This window comes from Lissotriton vulgaris, chromosome 6 (genome assembly GCF_964263255.1).
Source record: "Lissotriton vulgaris chromosome 6, aLisVul1.2, whole genome shotgun sequence".
Classification (NCBI taxonomy): Eukaryota; Metazoa; Chordata; class Amphibia; order Caudata; family Salamandridae; genus Lissotriton; species Lissotriton vulgaris.
Window position 1 is genome coordinate 355,915,963 of NC_141694.1, and position 16,325 is coordinate 355,932,287.

Here is a 16,325-nt window from a genome sequence, read left to right on the forward strand (position 1 = left end):
GCGCAGGTCCTATGTACAAGGATTCAATTTCACTCCTGAAACCTCACTGTTTCACAAAAGACAAATCTGCTATCTTGCATATTTTAATATCAAGCGTTTCCAAAAAACATGCCACAAACCAACAGCAAAGAAACTCAGGGCCTTATTTTTGAAAGCCTTGCGCCACCGGTGCGTCATTTTTTTCCCATGTTAAAAGAGACGCACCTGCGGCACAAGCCAATCATAAATATGACCCAAATGTAAATACCATTGATTTGCCACCAAAATCGTTTTTGGAATAACATTTTACCAACACAGCGCAGATCCTATCTACAAGCATTCAATTTCACTCTTGAAAACTCACTGTTTCACAAAAGACAATTCCTCTATCTTGCATATTGTAATTTCAAGCATTTCCAAAAAACATACCACAAACCAACAGCAAAGAAACTCAGGGCCTTATTTTTGAAAGCCTTGCGCCACCAGTGCGTAATTTTTTTCCCATGTCAAAAGTGGCACACCTGTGGCACAAGCCAATCATAAATATGACCCAAATGTAAATACCATTGATTTGCCACCAAAATCGTTTTTGGAATAACATTTTACCAAAACAGCGCAGGTCCTATGTACAAGTATTCAATTTTAATCCTGAAACCTCACTGTTTCACAAAAGACAATTCCTCTATCTTGCATATTTTAATATCAAGCATTTCCAAAAAACAAGCCACAAACCAACAGCAAAGAAACTCAGGGCCTTATTTTTGAAAGCCTTGCGCCACCGGTGCGTAATTTTTTTTCCATGTTAAAAGTGATGCACCTGTGGCACAAGCCAATCAAAAATAATGCCCAAATATAAATACCATTGATTTGCTCCCAAAATCGTTTTTTGAATAACATTTTACCAACACAGCGCAGGTCCTATGTACAAGGATTCAATTTCACTCCTGAAACCTCACTGTTTCACAAAAGACAAATCTGCTATCTTGCATATTTTAATATCAAGCGTTTCCAAAAAACATGCCACAAACCAACAGCAAAGAAACTCAGGGCCTTATTTTTGAAAGCCTTGCGCCACCGGTGCGTCATTTTTTTCCCATGTTAAAAGAGACGCACCTGCGGCACAAGCCAATCATAAATATGACCCAAATGTAAATACCATTGATTTGCCACCAAAATCGTTTTTGGAATAACATTTTACCAACACAGCGCAGATCCTATCTACAAGCATTCAATTTCACTCTTGAAAACTCACTGTTTCACAAAAGACAATTCCTCTATCTTGCATATTGTAATATCAAGCATTTCCAAAAAACATACCACAAACCAACAGCAAAGAAACTCAGGGCCTTATTTTTGAAAGCCTTGCGCCACCAGTGCGTAATTTTTTTCCCATGTCAAAAGTGGCACACCTGTGGCACAAGCCAATCATAAATATGACCCAAATGTAAATACCATTGATTTGCCACCAAAATCGTTTTTGGTAAAACATTTTACCAACACAGCGCAGATCCAATGTACAAGGATTCAATTTCACTAGTGAAACCTCACTGTTTCACAAAATACAAATACTCTATCTTGCAAATATTGATAGCAAACATCATCAAAAAGCAAGACACAAACCAACAACAAAGAAACTCCGGGCCTTATTTAGGAAGGCATTGCGCCACTGGTGCGTCATTTTTTCCCCATGTTAAAAGTGACACACCTGCGGCACAAGCCAATCATAAATATGACCCAAATGTAAATACCATTGATTTGCCACCAAAATCTTTTTTAGAATAACATTTTACCAACACAGCGCAGGTCCTATTTACAAGCTTCAATTTTACTCCTGAAACCTCACTATTTCACAAAAGACAATTCCTCTATCTTACATATTTTAATATCAAGCATTTCCAAAAAACATACCACAAACCAACAGCAAAAAATCTCAGGGCCTTATTTTTGAAAGCCTTGCGCTACCAGTGCGTCATTTTTTCCCATGTTAAAAGTGACGCACCTGCAGCACAAGCCAATGAAAAATAAGGCCCAAATGTAAATACCATTGATTTGCTCCCAAGATCGTTTTTTGAATAACATTTTACCAACACAGCGCAGGTCATATGTACAAGCATTCAATTTCACTCCTGAAACCTCACTGTTTCACAAAAGACAAATCCGCTATCTTGCATATTGTAATATCAAGCATTTCCAAAAAACATGCCACAAACCAACAGCAAAGAAACTCAGTGCCTTATTTTTGAAAGCCTTGCCCCACCGGTGCGTCATTTTTTTCCCATGTTAAAAGTGATGCACCTGCGGCACAAGCCAATCAAAAATAAGGCCCAAATGTAAATACCATTGATTTGCTCCCAAGATCGTTTTTTGAATAATATTTTACCAACACAGCGCAGGTCATATGTACAAGCATTCAATTTCACTCCTGAATCCTCACTGTTTAACAAAAGACAAATCCGCTATCTTGCATATTGTAATATCAAGCATTTCCCAAAAACATACCACAAACCAACAGCAAAGAAACTCAGGACCTTATTTTTGGAAAGCCTTGCGCCACCGGTGCGTAATTTTTTTCCCATGGTAAAAGTGACGCACCTTCTCGACTGAATACTCAATTCTATTTTCCTGATTGTACCGGAATGCTTGATGGTGCCATCCTGATTGTGGGGGTCCATCCTATTACATATGCTCATCTTCATCAATAAACTTGTTGTAAAAAAAAAAAAGTGACGCACCTGCGGCACAAGCCAATCATAAATATGACCCAAATGTAAATACCATTGATTTGCCACCAAAATCGTTTTTGGAATAACATTTTACCAACACAGCGCAGGTCCTATGTACAAGGATTCAATTTCACTCCTGAAACCTCACTGTTTCACAAAAGACAAATCTGCTATCTTGCATATTTTAATATCAAGCGTTTCCAAAAAACATGCCACAAACCAACAGCAAAGAAACTCAGGGCCTTATTTTTGAAAGCCTTGCGCCACCGGTGCGTCATTTTTTTCCCATGTTAAAAGTGACGCACCTGCGGCACAAGCCAATCCTAAATATGACCCAAATGTAAATACCATTGATTTGCCCCCAAAATTGTTTTTGGAATAACATTTTACCAACACAGCGCAGATCCTATGTACAAGCATTCAATTTCACTAGTGAAACCTCACTGTTTCACAAAATATAAATACTCTATGTTGCAAATATTGATAGCAAACATCATCAAAAAGCAAGCCACAAACCAACAACAAAGAAACTCAGGGCCCTATTTAGGAAGGCATTGCGCCACTGGTGCGTCATTTTTTCCCCATGTTCAAAGTGACACACCTGCGGCACAAGCCAATCATAAATATGAACCAAATGTAAATACCACTGATTTGCCAGCAAAATCGTTTTTGGAATAACATTTTACCAACACAGCGCAGATCCTATCTACAAGCATTCAATTTCACTCTTGAAAACTCACTGTTTCACAAAAGACAATTCCTCTATCTTGCATATTTTAATATCAAACATTTCCAAAAACATACCACAAACCAACAGCAAAGAAACTCAGGGCCTTATTTTTGAAAGCCTTGCGCCACCAGTGCGTCATTTTTTTCCCATGTCAAAAGTGACGCACCTGCGGCACAAGCCAATCATAAATATGACCCAAATGTAAATACCATTGATTTGCCACCAAAATCGTTTTTGGAATAACATTTTACCAACACAGCGCAGATCCTATGTACAAGCATTCAATTTCACTAGTGAAACCTCACTGTTTCACAAAATATAAATACTCTATGTTGCAAATATTGATAGCAAACATCATCAAAAAGCAAGCCACAAGCCAACAACAAAGAAACTCAGGGCCCTATTTAGGAAGGCATTGCGCCACTGGTGCGTCATTTTTTCCCCATGTTCAAAGTGACACACCTGCGGCACAAGCCAATCATAAATATGAACCAAATGTAAATACCACTGATTTGCCACCAAAATCGTTTTTGGAATAACATTTTACCAACACAGCGCAGATCCTATCTACAAGCATTCAATTTCACTCTTGAAAACTCACTGTTTCACAAAAGACAATTCCTCTATCTTGCATATTTTAATATCAAACATTTCCAAAAACATACCACAAACCAACAGCAAAGAAACTCAGGGCCTTATTTTTGAAAGCCTTGCGCCACCAGTGCGTCATTTTTTTCCCATGTCAAAAGTGACGCACCTGCGGCACAAGCCAATCATAAATATGACCCAAATGTAAATACCATTGATTTGCCACCAAAATCGTTTTTGGAATAACATTTTACCAACGCAGCGCAGGTCCTATGTACAAGCATTCAATTTTACTCCTGAAACCTCACTGTTTCACAAAAGACAATTCCTCAATCTTACATATTTTAATACCAAGCATTTCCAAAAAACATACCACAAACCAACAGCAAAATAACTCAGGGCCTTATTTTTGAAAGCCTTGCGCCACCAGTGCGTCATTTTTTTCCCATGTTAAAAGTGACGCACCTGCGGCACAAGCCAATCAAAAATAAGGCCCAAATGTAAATACCATTGATTTGCTCCCAAAATCGTTTTTTGAATAACATTTTACCAACACAGCGCAGGTCCTATGTACAAGGATTCAATTTCACTCCTGAAACCTCACTGTTTCACAAAAGACAAATCTGCTATCTTGCATATTTTAATATCAAGTGTTTCCAAAAAACATGCCACAAACCAACAGCAAAGAAACTCAGGGCCTTATTTTTGAAAGCCTTGCGCCACCGGTGCGTCATTTTTTTCCCATGTTAAAAGTGACGCACCTGCGGCACAAGCCAATCATAAATATGACCCAAATGTAAATACCATTGATTTGCCCCCAAAATTGTTTTTGGAATAACATTTTACCAACACAGCGCAGATCCTATGTACAAGCATTCAATTTCACTAGTGAAACCTCACTGTTTCACAAAATATAAATACTCTATGTTGCAAATATTGATAGCAAACATCATCAAAAAGGAAGCCACAAACCAACAACAAAGAAACTCAGGGCCCTATTTAGGAAGGCATTGCGCCACTGGTGCGTCATTTTTTCCCCATGTTCAAAGTGACACACCTGCGGCACAAGCCAATCATAAATATGACCCAAATGTAAATACCACTGATTTGCCACCAAAATCGTTTTTGGAATAACATTTTACCAACACAGCTCAGGTCCTATGTACAAGCATTCAATTTCACTCTTGAAAACTCACTGTTTCACAAAAGACAATTCCTCTATCTTGCATATTTTAATATCAAACATTTCCAAAAACATACCACAAACCAACAGCAAAGAAACTCAGGGCCTTATTTTTGAAAGCCTTGCGCCACCAGTGCGTCATTTTTTTCCCATGTCAAAAGTGACGCACCTGCGGCACAAGCCAATCATAAATATGACCCAAATGTAAATACCATTGATTTGCCACCAAAATCGTTTTCGGAATAACATTTTACCAACGCAGCGCAGGTCCTATGTACAAGCATTCAATTTTACTCCTGAAACCTCACTGTTTCACAAAAGACAATTCCTCAATCTTACATATTTTAATACCAAGCATTTCCAAAAAACATACCACAAACCAACAGCAAAATAACTCAGGGCCTTATTTTTGAAAGCCTTGCGCCACCAGTGCGTCATTTTTTCTCATGTTAAAAGTGACGCACCTGCGGCACAAGCCAATCAAAAATAAGGCCCAAATGTAAATACCATTGATTTGCTCCCAAAATCGTTTTTTGAATAACATTTTACCAACACAGCGCAGGTCCTATGTACAAGGATTCAATTTCACTCCTGAAACCTCACTGTTTCACAAAAGACAAATCTGCTATCTTGCATATTTTAATATCAAGCGTTTCCAAAAAACATGCCACAAACCAACAGCAAAGAAACTCAGGGCCTTATTTTTGAAAGCCTTGCGCCACCGGTGCGTCATTTTTTTCCCATGTTAAAAGTGACGCACCTGCGGCACAAGCCAATCATAAATATGACCCAAATGTAAATACCATTGATTTGCCCCCAAAATTGTTTTTGGAATAACATTTTACCAACACAGCGCAGATCCTATGTACAAGCATTCAATTTCACTAGTGAAACCTCACTGTTTCACAAAATATAAATACTCTATGTTGCAAATATTGATAGCAAACATCATCAAAAAGGAAGCCACAAACCAACAACAAAGAAACTCAGGGCCCTATTTAGGAAGGCATTGCGCCACTGGTGCGTCATTTTTTCCCCATGTTCAAAGTGACACACCTGCGGCACAAGCCAATCATAAATATGACCCAAATGTAAATACCATTGATTTGCCACCAAAATCGTTTTTGGAATAACATTTTACCAACACAGCTCAGGTCCTATGTACAAGCATTCAATTTCACTCCTGAAACCTCACTGTTTCACAAAAGACAATTCCTCTATCTTGCATATTTTAATATCAAGCATTTCTAAAAAACATACCACAAACCACCAGCAAAGAAACTCAGGACCTTATTTTTGGAAAGCCTTGCGCCACCAGTGCGTCATTTTTTTCCTATGTTAAAAGTGACGCACCTGCGGCACAAGCCAATCATAAATATGACCCAAATGTAAATACCATTGATTTGCCCCCAAAATTGTTTTTGGAATAACATTTTACCAACACAGCGCAGATCCTATGTACAAGCATTCAATTTCACTAGTGAAACCTCACTGTTTCACAAAATATAAATACTCTATGTTGCAAATATTGATAGCAAACATCATCAAAAAGCAAGCCACAAGCCAACAACAAAGAAACTCAGGGCCCTATTTAGGAAGGCATTGCGCCACTGGTGCGTCATTTTTTCCCCATGTTCAAAGTGACACACCTGCGGCACAAGCCAATCATAAATATGAACCAAATGTAAATACCACTGATTTGCCACCAAAATCGTTTTTGGAATAACATTTTACCAACACAGCGCAGATCCTATCTACAAGCATTCAATTTCAATTCCTCTATCTTGCATATTTTAATATCAAACATTTCCAAAAACATACCACAAACCAACAGCAAAGAAACTCAGGGCCTTATTTTTGAAAGCCTTGCGCCACCAGTGCGTCATTTTTTTCCCATGTCAAAAGTGACGCACCTGCGGCACAAGCCAATCATAAATATGACCCAAATGTAAATACCATTGATTTGCCACCAAAATCGTTTTTGGAATAACATTTTACCAACGCAGCGCAGGTCCTATGTACAAGCATTCAATTTTACTCCTGAAACCTCACTGTTTCACAAAAGACAATTCCTCAATCTTACATATTTTAATACCAAGCATTTCCAAAAAACATACCACAAACCAACAGCAAAATAACTCAGGGCCTTATTTTTGAAAGCCTTGCGCCACCAGTGCGTCATTTTTTTTCCCATGTTAAAAGTGACGCACCTGCGGCACAAGCCAATCAAAAATAAGGCCCAAATGTAAATACCATTGATTTGCTCCCAAAATCGTTTTTTGAATAACATTTTACCAACACAGCGCAGGTCCTATGTACAAGGATTCAATTTCACTCCTGAAACCTCACTGTTTCACAAAAGACAAATCTGCTATCTTGCATATTTTAATATCAAGCGTTTCCAAAAAACATGCCACAAACCAACAGCAAAGAAAGTCAGGGCCTTATTTTTGAAAGCCTTGCGCCACCGGTGCGTCATTTTTTTCCCATGTTAAAAGAGACGCACCTGCGGCACAAGCCAATCATAAATATGACCCAAATGTAAATACCATTGATTTGCCACCAAAATCGTTTTTGGAATAACATTTTACCAACACAGCGCAGATCCTATCTACAAGCATTCAATTTCACTCTTGAAAACTCACTGTTTCACAAAAGACAATTCCTCTATCTTGCATATTGTAATTTCAAGCATTTCCAAAAAACATACCACAAACCAACAGCAAAGAAACTCAGGGCCTTATTTTTGAAAGCCTTGCGCCACCAGTGCGTAATTTTTTTCCCATGTCAAAAGTGGCACACCTGTGGCACAAGCCAATCATAAATATGACCCAAATGTAAATACCATTGATTTGCCACCAAAATCGTTTTTGGAATAACATTTTACCAAAACAGCGCAGGTCCTATGTACAAGTATTCAATTTTAATCCTGAAACCTCACTGTTTCACAAAAGACAATTCCTCTATCTTGCATATTTTAATATCAAGCATTTCCAAAAAACAAGCCACAAACCAACAGCAAAGAAACTCAGGGCCTTATTTTTGAAAGCCTTGCGCCACCGGTGCGTAATTTTTTTTCCATGTTAAAAGTGATGCACCTGTGGCACAAGCCAATCAAAAATAATGCCCAAATATAAATACCATTGATTTGCTCCCAAAATCGTTTTTTGAATAACATTTTACCAACACAGCGCAGGTCCTATGTACAAGGATTCAATTTCACTCCTGAAACCTCACTGTTTCACAAAAGACAAATCTGCTATCTTGCATATTTTAATATCAAGCGTTTCCAAAAAACATACCACAAACCAACAGCAAAGAAACTCAGGGCCTTATTTTTGAAAGCCTTGCGCCACCAGTGCGTAATTTTTTTCCCATGTCAAAAGTGGCACACCTGTGGCACAAGCCAATCATAAATATGACCCAAATGTAAATACCATTGATTTGCCACCAAAATCGTTTTTGGTAAAACATTTTACCAACACAGCGCAGATCCAATGTACAAGGATTCAATTTCACTAGTGAAACCTCACTGTTTCACAAAATACAAATACTCTATCTTGCAAATATTGATAGCAAACATCATCAAAAAGCAAGACACAAACCAACAACAAAGAAACTCCGGGCCTTATTTAGGAAGGCATTGCGCCACTGGTGCGTCATTTTTTCCCCATGTTAAAAGTGACACACCTGCGGCACAAGCCAATCATAAATATGACCCAAATGTAAATACCATTGATTTGCCACCAAAATCTTTTTTAGAATAACATTTTACCAACACAGCGCAGGTCCTATTTACAAGCTTCAATTTTACTCCTGAAACCTCACTATTTCACAAAAGACAATTCCTCTATCTTACATATTTTAATATCAAGCATTTCCAAAAAACATACCACAAACCAACAGCAAAAAATCTCAGGGCCTTATTTTTGAAAGCCTTGCGCTACCAGTGCGTCATTTTTTCCCATGTTAAAAGTGACGCACCTGCAGCACAAGCCAATGAAAAATAAGGCCCAAATGTAAATACCATTGATTTGCTCCCAAGATCGTTTTTTGAATAACATTTTACCAACACAGCGCAGGTCATATGTACAAGCATTCAATTTCACTCCTGAAACCTCACTGTTTCACAAAAGACAAATCCGCTATCTTGCATATTGTAATATCAAGCATTTCCAAAAAACATGCCACAAACCAACAGCAAAGAAACTCAGTGCCTTATTTTTGAAAGCCTTGCCCCACCGGTGCGTCATTTTTTTCCCATGTTAAAAGTGATGCACCTGCGGCACAAGCCAATCAAAAATAAGGCCCAAATGTAAATACCATTGATTTGCTCCCAAGATCGTTTTTTGAATAATATTTTACCAACACAGCGCAGGTCATATGTACAAGCATTCAATTTCACTCCTGAATCCTCACTGTTTAACAAAAGACAAATCCGCTATCTTGCATATTGTAATATCAAGCATTTCCCAAAAACATACCACAAACCAACAGCAAAGAAACTCAGGACCTTATTTTTGGAAAGCCTTGCGCCACCGGTGCGTAATTTTTTTCCCATGGTAAAAGTGACGCACCTTCTCGACTGAATACTCAATTCTATTTTCCTGATTGTACCGGAATGCTTGATGGTGCCATCCTGATTGTGGGGGTCCATCCTATTACATATGCTCATCTTCATCAATAAACTTGTTGTAAAAAAAAAAAAGTGACGCACCTGCGGCACAAGCCAATCATAAATATGACCCAAATGTAAATACCATTGATTTGCCACCAAAATCGTTTTTGGAATAACATTTTACCAACACAGCGCAGGTCCTATGTACAAGGATTCAATTTCACTCCTGAAACCTCACTGTTTCACAAAAGACAAATCTGCTATCTTGCATATTTTAATATCAAGCGTTTCCAAAAAACATGCCACAAACCAACAGCAAAGAAACTCAGGGCCTTATTTTTGAAAGCCTTGCGCCACCGGTGCGTCATTTTTTTCCCATGTTAAAAGTGACGCACCTGCGGCACAAGCCAATCCTAAATATGACCCAAATGTAAATACCATTGATTTGCCCCCAAAATTGTTTTTGGAATAACATTTTACCAACACAGCGCAGATCCTATGTACAAGCATTCAATTTCACTAGTGAAACCTCACTGTTTCACAAAATATAAATACTCTATGTTGCAAATATTGATAGCAAACATCATCAAAAAGCAAGCCACAAACCAACAACAAAGAAACTCAGGGCCCTATTTAGGAAGGCATTGCGCCACTGGTGCGTCATTTTTTCCCCATGTTCAAAGTGACACACCTGCGGCACAAGCCAATCATAAATATGAACCAAATGTAAATACCACTGATTTGCCAGCAAAATCGTTTTTGGAATAACATTTTACCAACACAGCGCAGATCCTATCTACAAGCATTCAATTTCACTCTTGAAAACTCACTGTTTCACAAAAGACAATTCCTCTATCTTGCATATTTTAATATCAAACATTTCCAAAAACATACCACAAACCAACAGCAAAGAAACTCAGGGCCTTATTTTTGAAAGCCTTGCGCCACCAGTGCGTCATTTTTTTCCCATGTCAAAAGTGACGCACCTGCGGCACAAGCCAATCATAAATATGACCCAAATGTAAATACCATTGATTTGCCACCAAAATCGTTTTTGGAATAACATTTTACCAACACAGCGCAGATCCTATGTACAAGCATTCAATTTCACTAGTGAAACCTCACTGTTTCACAAAATATAAATACTCTATGTTGCAAATATTGATAGCAAACATCATCAAAAAGCAAGCCACAAGCCAACAACAAAGAAACTCAGGGCCCTATTTAGGAAGGCATTGCGCCACTGGTGCGTCATTTTTTCCCCATGTTCAAAGTGACACACCTGCGGCACAAGCCAATCATAAATATGAACCAAATGTAAATACCACTGATTTGCCACCAAAATCGTTTTTGGAATAACATTTTACCAACACAGCGCAGATCCTATCTACAAGCATTCAATTTCACTCTTGAAAACTCACTGTTTCACAAAAGACAATTCCTCTATCTTGCATATTTTAATATCAAACATTTCCAAAAACATACCACAAACCAACAGCAAAGAAACTCAGGGCCTTATTTTTGAAAGCCTTGCGCCACCAGTGCGTCATTTTTTTCCCATGTCAAAAGTGACGCACCTGCGGCACAAGCCAATCATAAATATGACCCAAATGTAAATACCATTGATTTGCCACCAAAATCGTTTTTGGAATAACATTTTACCAACGCAGCGCAGGTCCTATGTACAAGCATTCAATTTTACTCCTGAAACCTCACTGTTTCACAAAAGACAATTCCTCAATCTTACATATTTTAATACCAAGCATTTCCAAAAAACATACCACAAACCAACAGCAAAATAACTCAGGGCCTTATTTTTGAAAGCCTTGCGCCACCAGTGCGTCATTTTTTTCCCATGTTAAAAGTGACGCACCTGCGGCACAAGCCAATCAAAAATAAGGCCCAAATGTAAATACCATTGATTTGCTCCCAAAATCGTTTTTTGAATAACATTTTACCAACACAGCGCAGGTCCTATGTACAAGGATTCAATTTCACTCCTGAAACCTCACTGTTTCACAAAAGACAAATCTGCTATCTTGCATATTTTAATATCAAGTGTTTCCAAAAAACATGCCACAAACCAACAGCAAAGAAACTCAGGGCCTTATTTTTGAAAGCCTTGCGCCACCGGTGCGTCATTTTTTTCCCATGTTAAAAGTGACGCACCTGCGGCACAAGCCAATCATAAATATGACCCAAATGTAAATACCATTGATTTGCCCCCAAAATTGTTTTTGGAATAACATTTTACCAACACAGCGCAGATCCTATGTACAAGCATTCAATTTCACTAGTGAAACCTCACTGTTTCACAAAATATAAATACTCTATGTTGCAAATATTGATAGCAAACATCATCAAAAAGGAAGCCACAAACCAACAACAAAGAAACTCAGGGCCCTATTTAGGAAGGCATTGCGCCACTGGTGCGTCATTTTTTCCCCATGTTCAAAGTGACACACCTGCGGCACAAGCCAATCATAAATATGACCCAAATGTAAATACCACTGATTTGCCACCAAAATCGTTTTTGGAATAACATTTTACCAACACAGCTCAGGTCCTATGTACAAGCATTCAATTTCACTCTTGAAAACTCACTGTTTCACAAAAGACAATTCCTCTATCTTGCATATTTTAATATCAAACATTTCCAAAAACATACCACAAACCAACAGCAAAGAAACTCAGGGCCTTATTTTTGAAAGCCTTGCGCCACCAGTGCGTCATTTTTTTCCCATGTCAAAAGTGACGCACCTGCGGCACAAGCCAATCATAAATATGACCCAAATGTAAATACCATTGATTTGCCACCAAAATCGTTTTCGGAATAACATTTTACCAACGCAGCGCAGGTCCTATGTACAAGCATTCAATTTTACTCCTGAAACCTCACTGTTTCACAAAAGACAATTCCTCAATCTTACATATTTTAATACCAAGAATTTCCAAAAAACATACCACAAACCAACAGCAAAATAACTCAGGGCCTTATTTTTGAAAGCCTTGCGCCACCAGTGCGTCATTTTTTCTCATGTTAAAAGTGACGCACCTGCGGCACAAGCCAATCAAAAATAAGGCCCAAATGTAAATACCATTGATTTGCTCCCAAAATCGTTTTTTGAATAACATTTTACCAACACAGCGCAGGTCCTATGTACAAGGATTCAATTTCACTCCTGAAACCTCACTGTTTCACAAAAGACAAATCTGCTATCTTGCATATTTTAATATCAAGCGTTTCCAAAAAACATGCCACAAACCAACAGCAAAGAAACTCAGGGCCTTATTTTTGAAAGCCTTGCGCCACCGGTGCGTCATTTTTTTCCCATGTTAAAAGTGACGCACCTGCGGCACAAGCCAATCATAAATATGACCCAAATGTAAATACCATTGATTTGCCCCCAAAATTGTTTTTGGAATAACATTTTACCAACACAGCGCAGATCCTATGTACAAGCATTCAATTTCACTAGTGAAACCTCACTGTTTCACAAAATATAAATACTCTATGTTGCAAATATTGATAGCAAACATCATCAAAAAGGAAGCCACAAACCAACAACAAAGAAACTCAGGGCCCTATTTAGGAAGGCATTGCGCCACTGGTGCGTCATTTTTTCCCCATGTTCAAAGTGACACACCTGCGGCACAAGCCAATCATAAATATGACCCAAATGTAAATACCATTGATTTGCCACCAAAATCGTTTTTGGAATAACATTTTACCAACACAGCTCAGGTCCTATGTACAAGCATTCAATTTCACTCCTGAAACCTCACTGTTTCACAAAAGACAATTCCTCTATCTTGCATATTTTAATATCAAGCATTTCTAAAAAACATACCACAAACCACCAGCAAAGAAACTCAGGACCTTATTTTTGGAAAGCCTTGCGCCACCAGTGCGTCATTTTTTTCCTATGTTAAAAGTGACGCACCTGCGGCACAAGCCAATCATAAATATGACCCAAATGTAAATACCATTGATTTGCCCCCAAAATTGTTTTTGGAATAACATTTTACCAACACAGCGCAGATCCTATGTACAAGCATTCAATTTCACTAGTGAAACCTCACTGTTTCACAAAATATAAATACTCTATGTTGCAAATATTGATAGCAAACATCATCAAAAAGCAAGCCACAAGCCAACAACAAAGAAACTCAGGGCCCTATTTAGGAAGGCATTGCGCCACTGGTGCGTCATTTTTTCCCCATGTTCAAAGTGACACACCTGCGGCACAAGCCAATCATAAATATGAACCAAATGTAAATACCACTGATTTGCCAGCAAAATCGTTTTTGGAATAACATTTTACCAACACAGCGCAGATCCTATCTACAAGCATTCAATTTCACTCTTGAAAACTCACTGTTTCACAAAAGACAATTCCTCTATCTTGCATATTGTAATTTCAAGCATTTCCAAAAAACATACCACAAACCAACAGCAAAGAAACTCAGGGCCTTATTTTTGAAAGCCTTGCGCCACCAGTGCGTAATTTTTTTCCCATGTCAAAAGTGGCACACCTGTGGCACAAGCCAATCATAAATATGACCCAAATGTAAATACCATTGATTTGCCACCAAAATCGTTTTTGGAATAACATTTTACCAAAACAGCGCAGGTCCTATGTACAAGTATTCAATTTTAATCCTGAAACCTCACTGTTTCACAAAAGACAATTCCTCTATCTTGCATATTTTAATATCAAGCATTTCCAAAAAACAAGCCACAAACCAACAGCAAAGAAACTCAGGGCCTTATTTTTGAAAGCCTTGCGCCACCGGTGCGTAATTTTTTTTCCATGTTAAAAGTGATGCACCTGTGGCACAAGCCAATCAAAAATAATGCCCAAATATAAATACCATTGATTTGCTCCCAAAATCGTTTTTTGAATAACATTTTACCAACACAGCGCAGGTCCTATGTACAAGGATTCAATTTCACTCCTGAAACCTCACTGTTTCACAAAAGACAAATCTGCTATCTTGCATATTTTAATATCAAGCGTTTCCAAAAAACATGCCACAAACCAACAGCAAAGAAACTCAGGGCCTTATTTTTGAAAGCCTTGCGCCACCGGTGCGTCATTTTTTTCCCATGTTAAAAGAGACGCACCTGCGGCACAAGCCAATCATAAATATGACCCAAATGTAAATACCATTGATTTGCCACCAAAATCGTTTTTGGAATAACATTTTACCAACACAGCGCAGATCCTATCTACAAGCATTCAATTTCACTCTTGAAAACTCACTGTTTCACAAAAGACAATTCCTCTATCTTGCATATTGTAATATCAAGCATTTCCAAAAAACATACCACAAACCAACAGCAAAGAAACTCAGGGCCTTATTTTTGAAAGCCTTGCGCCACCAGTGCGTAATTTTTTTCCCATGTCAAAAGTGGCACACCTGTGGCACAAGCCAATCATAAATATGACCCAAATGTAAATACCATTGATTTGCCACCAAAATCGTTTTTGGAATAACATTTTACCAAAACAGCGCAGGTCCTATGTACAAGTATTCAATTTTAATCCTGAAACCTCACTGTTTCACAAAAGACAATTCCTCTATCTTGCATATTTTAATATCAAGCATTTCCAAAAAACAAGCCACAAACCAACAGCAAAGAAACTCAGGGCCTTATTTTTGAAAGCCTTGTGCCACCGGTGCGTAATTTTTTTTCCATGTTAAAAGTGATGCACCTGTGGCACAAGCCAATCAAAAATAATGCCCAAATATAAATACCATTGATTTGCTCCCAAAATCGTTTTTTGAATAACATTTTACCAACACAGCGCAGGTCCTATGTACAAGGATTCAATTTCACTCCTGAAACCTCACTGTTTCACAAAAGACAAATCTGCTATCTTGCATATTTTAATATCAAGCGTTTCCAAAAAACATGCCACAAACCAACAGCAAAGAAACTCAGGGCCTTATTTTTGAAAGCCTTGCGCCACCGGTGCGTCATTTTTTTCCCATGTTAAAAGAGACGCACCTGCGGCACAAGCCAATCATAAATATGACCCAAATGTAAATACCATTGATTTGCCACCAAAATCGTTTTTGGAATAACATTTTACCAACACAGCGCAGATCCTATCTACAAGCATTCAATTTCACTCTTGAAAACTCACTGTTTCACAAAAGACAATTCCTCTATCTTGCATATTGTAATATCAAGCATTTCCAAAAAACATACCACAAACCAACAGCAAAGAAACTCAGGGCCTTATTTTTGAAAGCCTTGCGCCACCAGTGCGTAATTTTTTTCCCATGTCAAAAGTGGCACACCTGTGGCACAAGCCAATCATAAATATGACCCAAATGTAAATACCATTGATTTGCCACCAAAATCGTTTTTGGAATAACATTTTACCAAAACAGCGCAGGTCCTATGTACAAGTATTCAATTTTAATCCTGAAACCTCACTGTTTCACAAAAGACAATTCCTCTATCTTGCATATTTTAATATCAAGCATTTC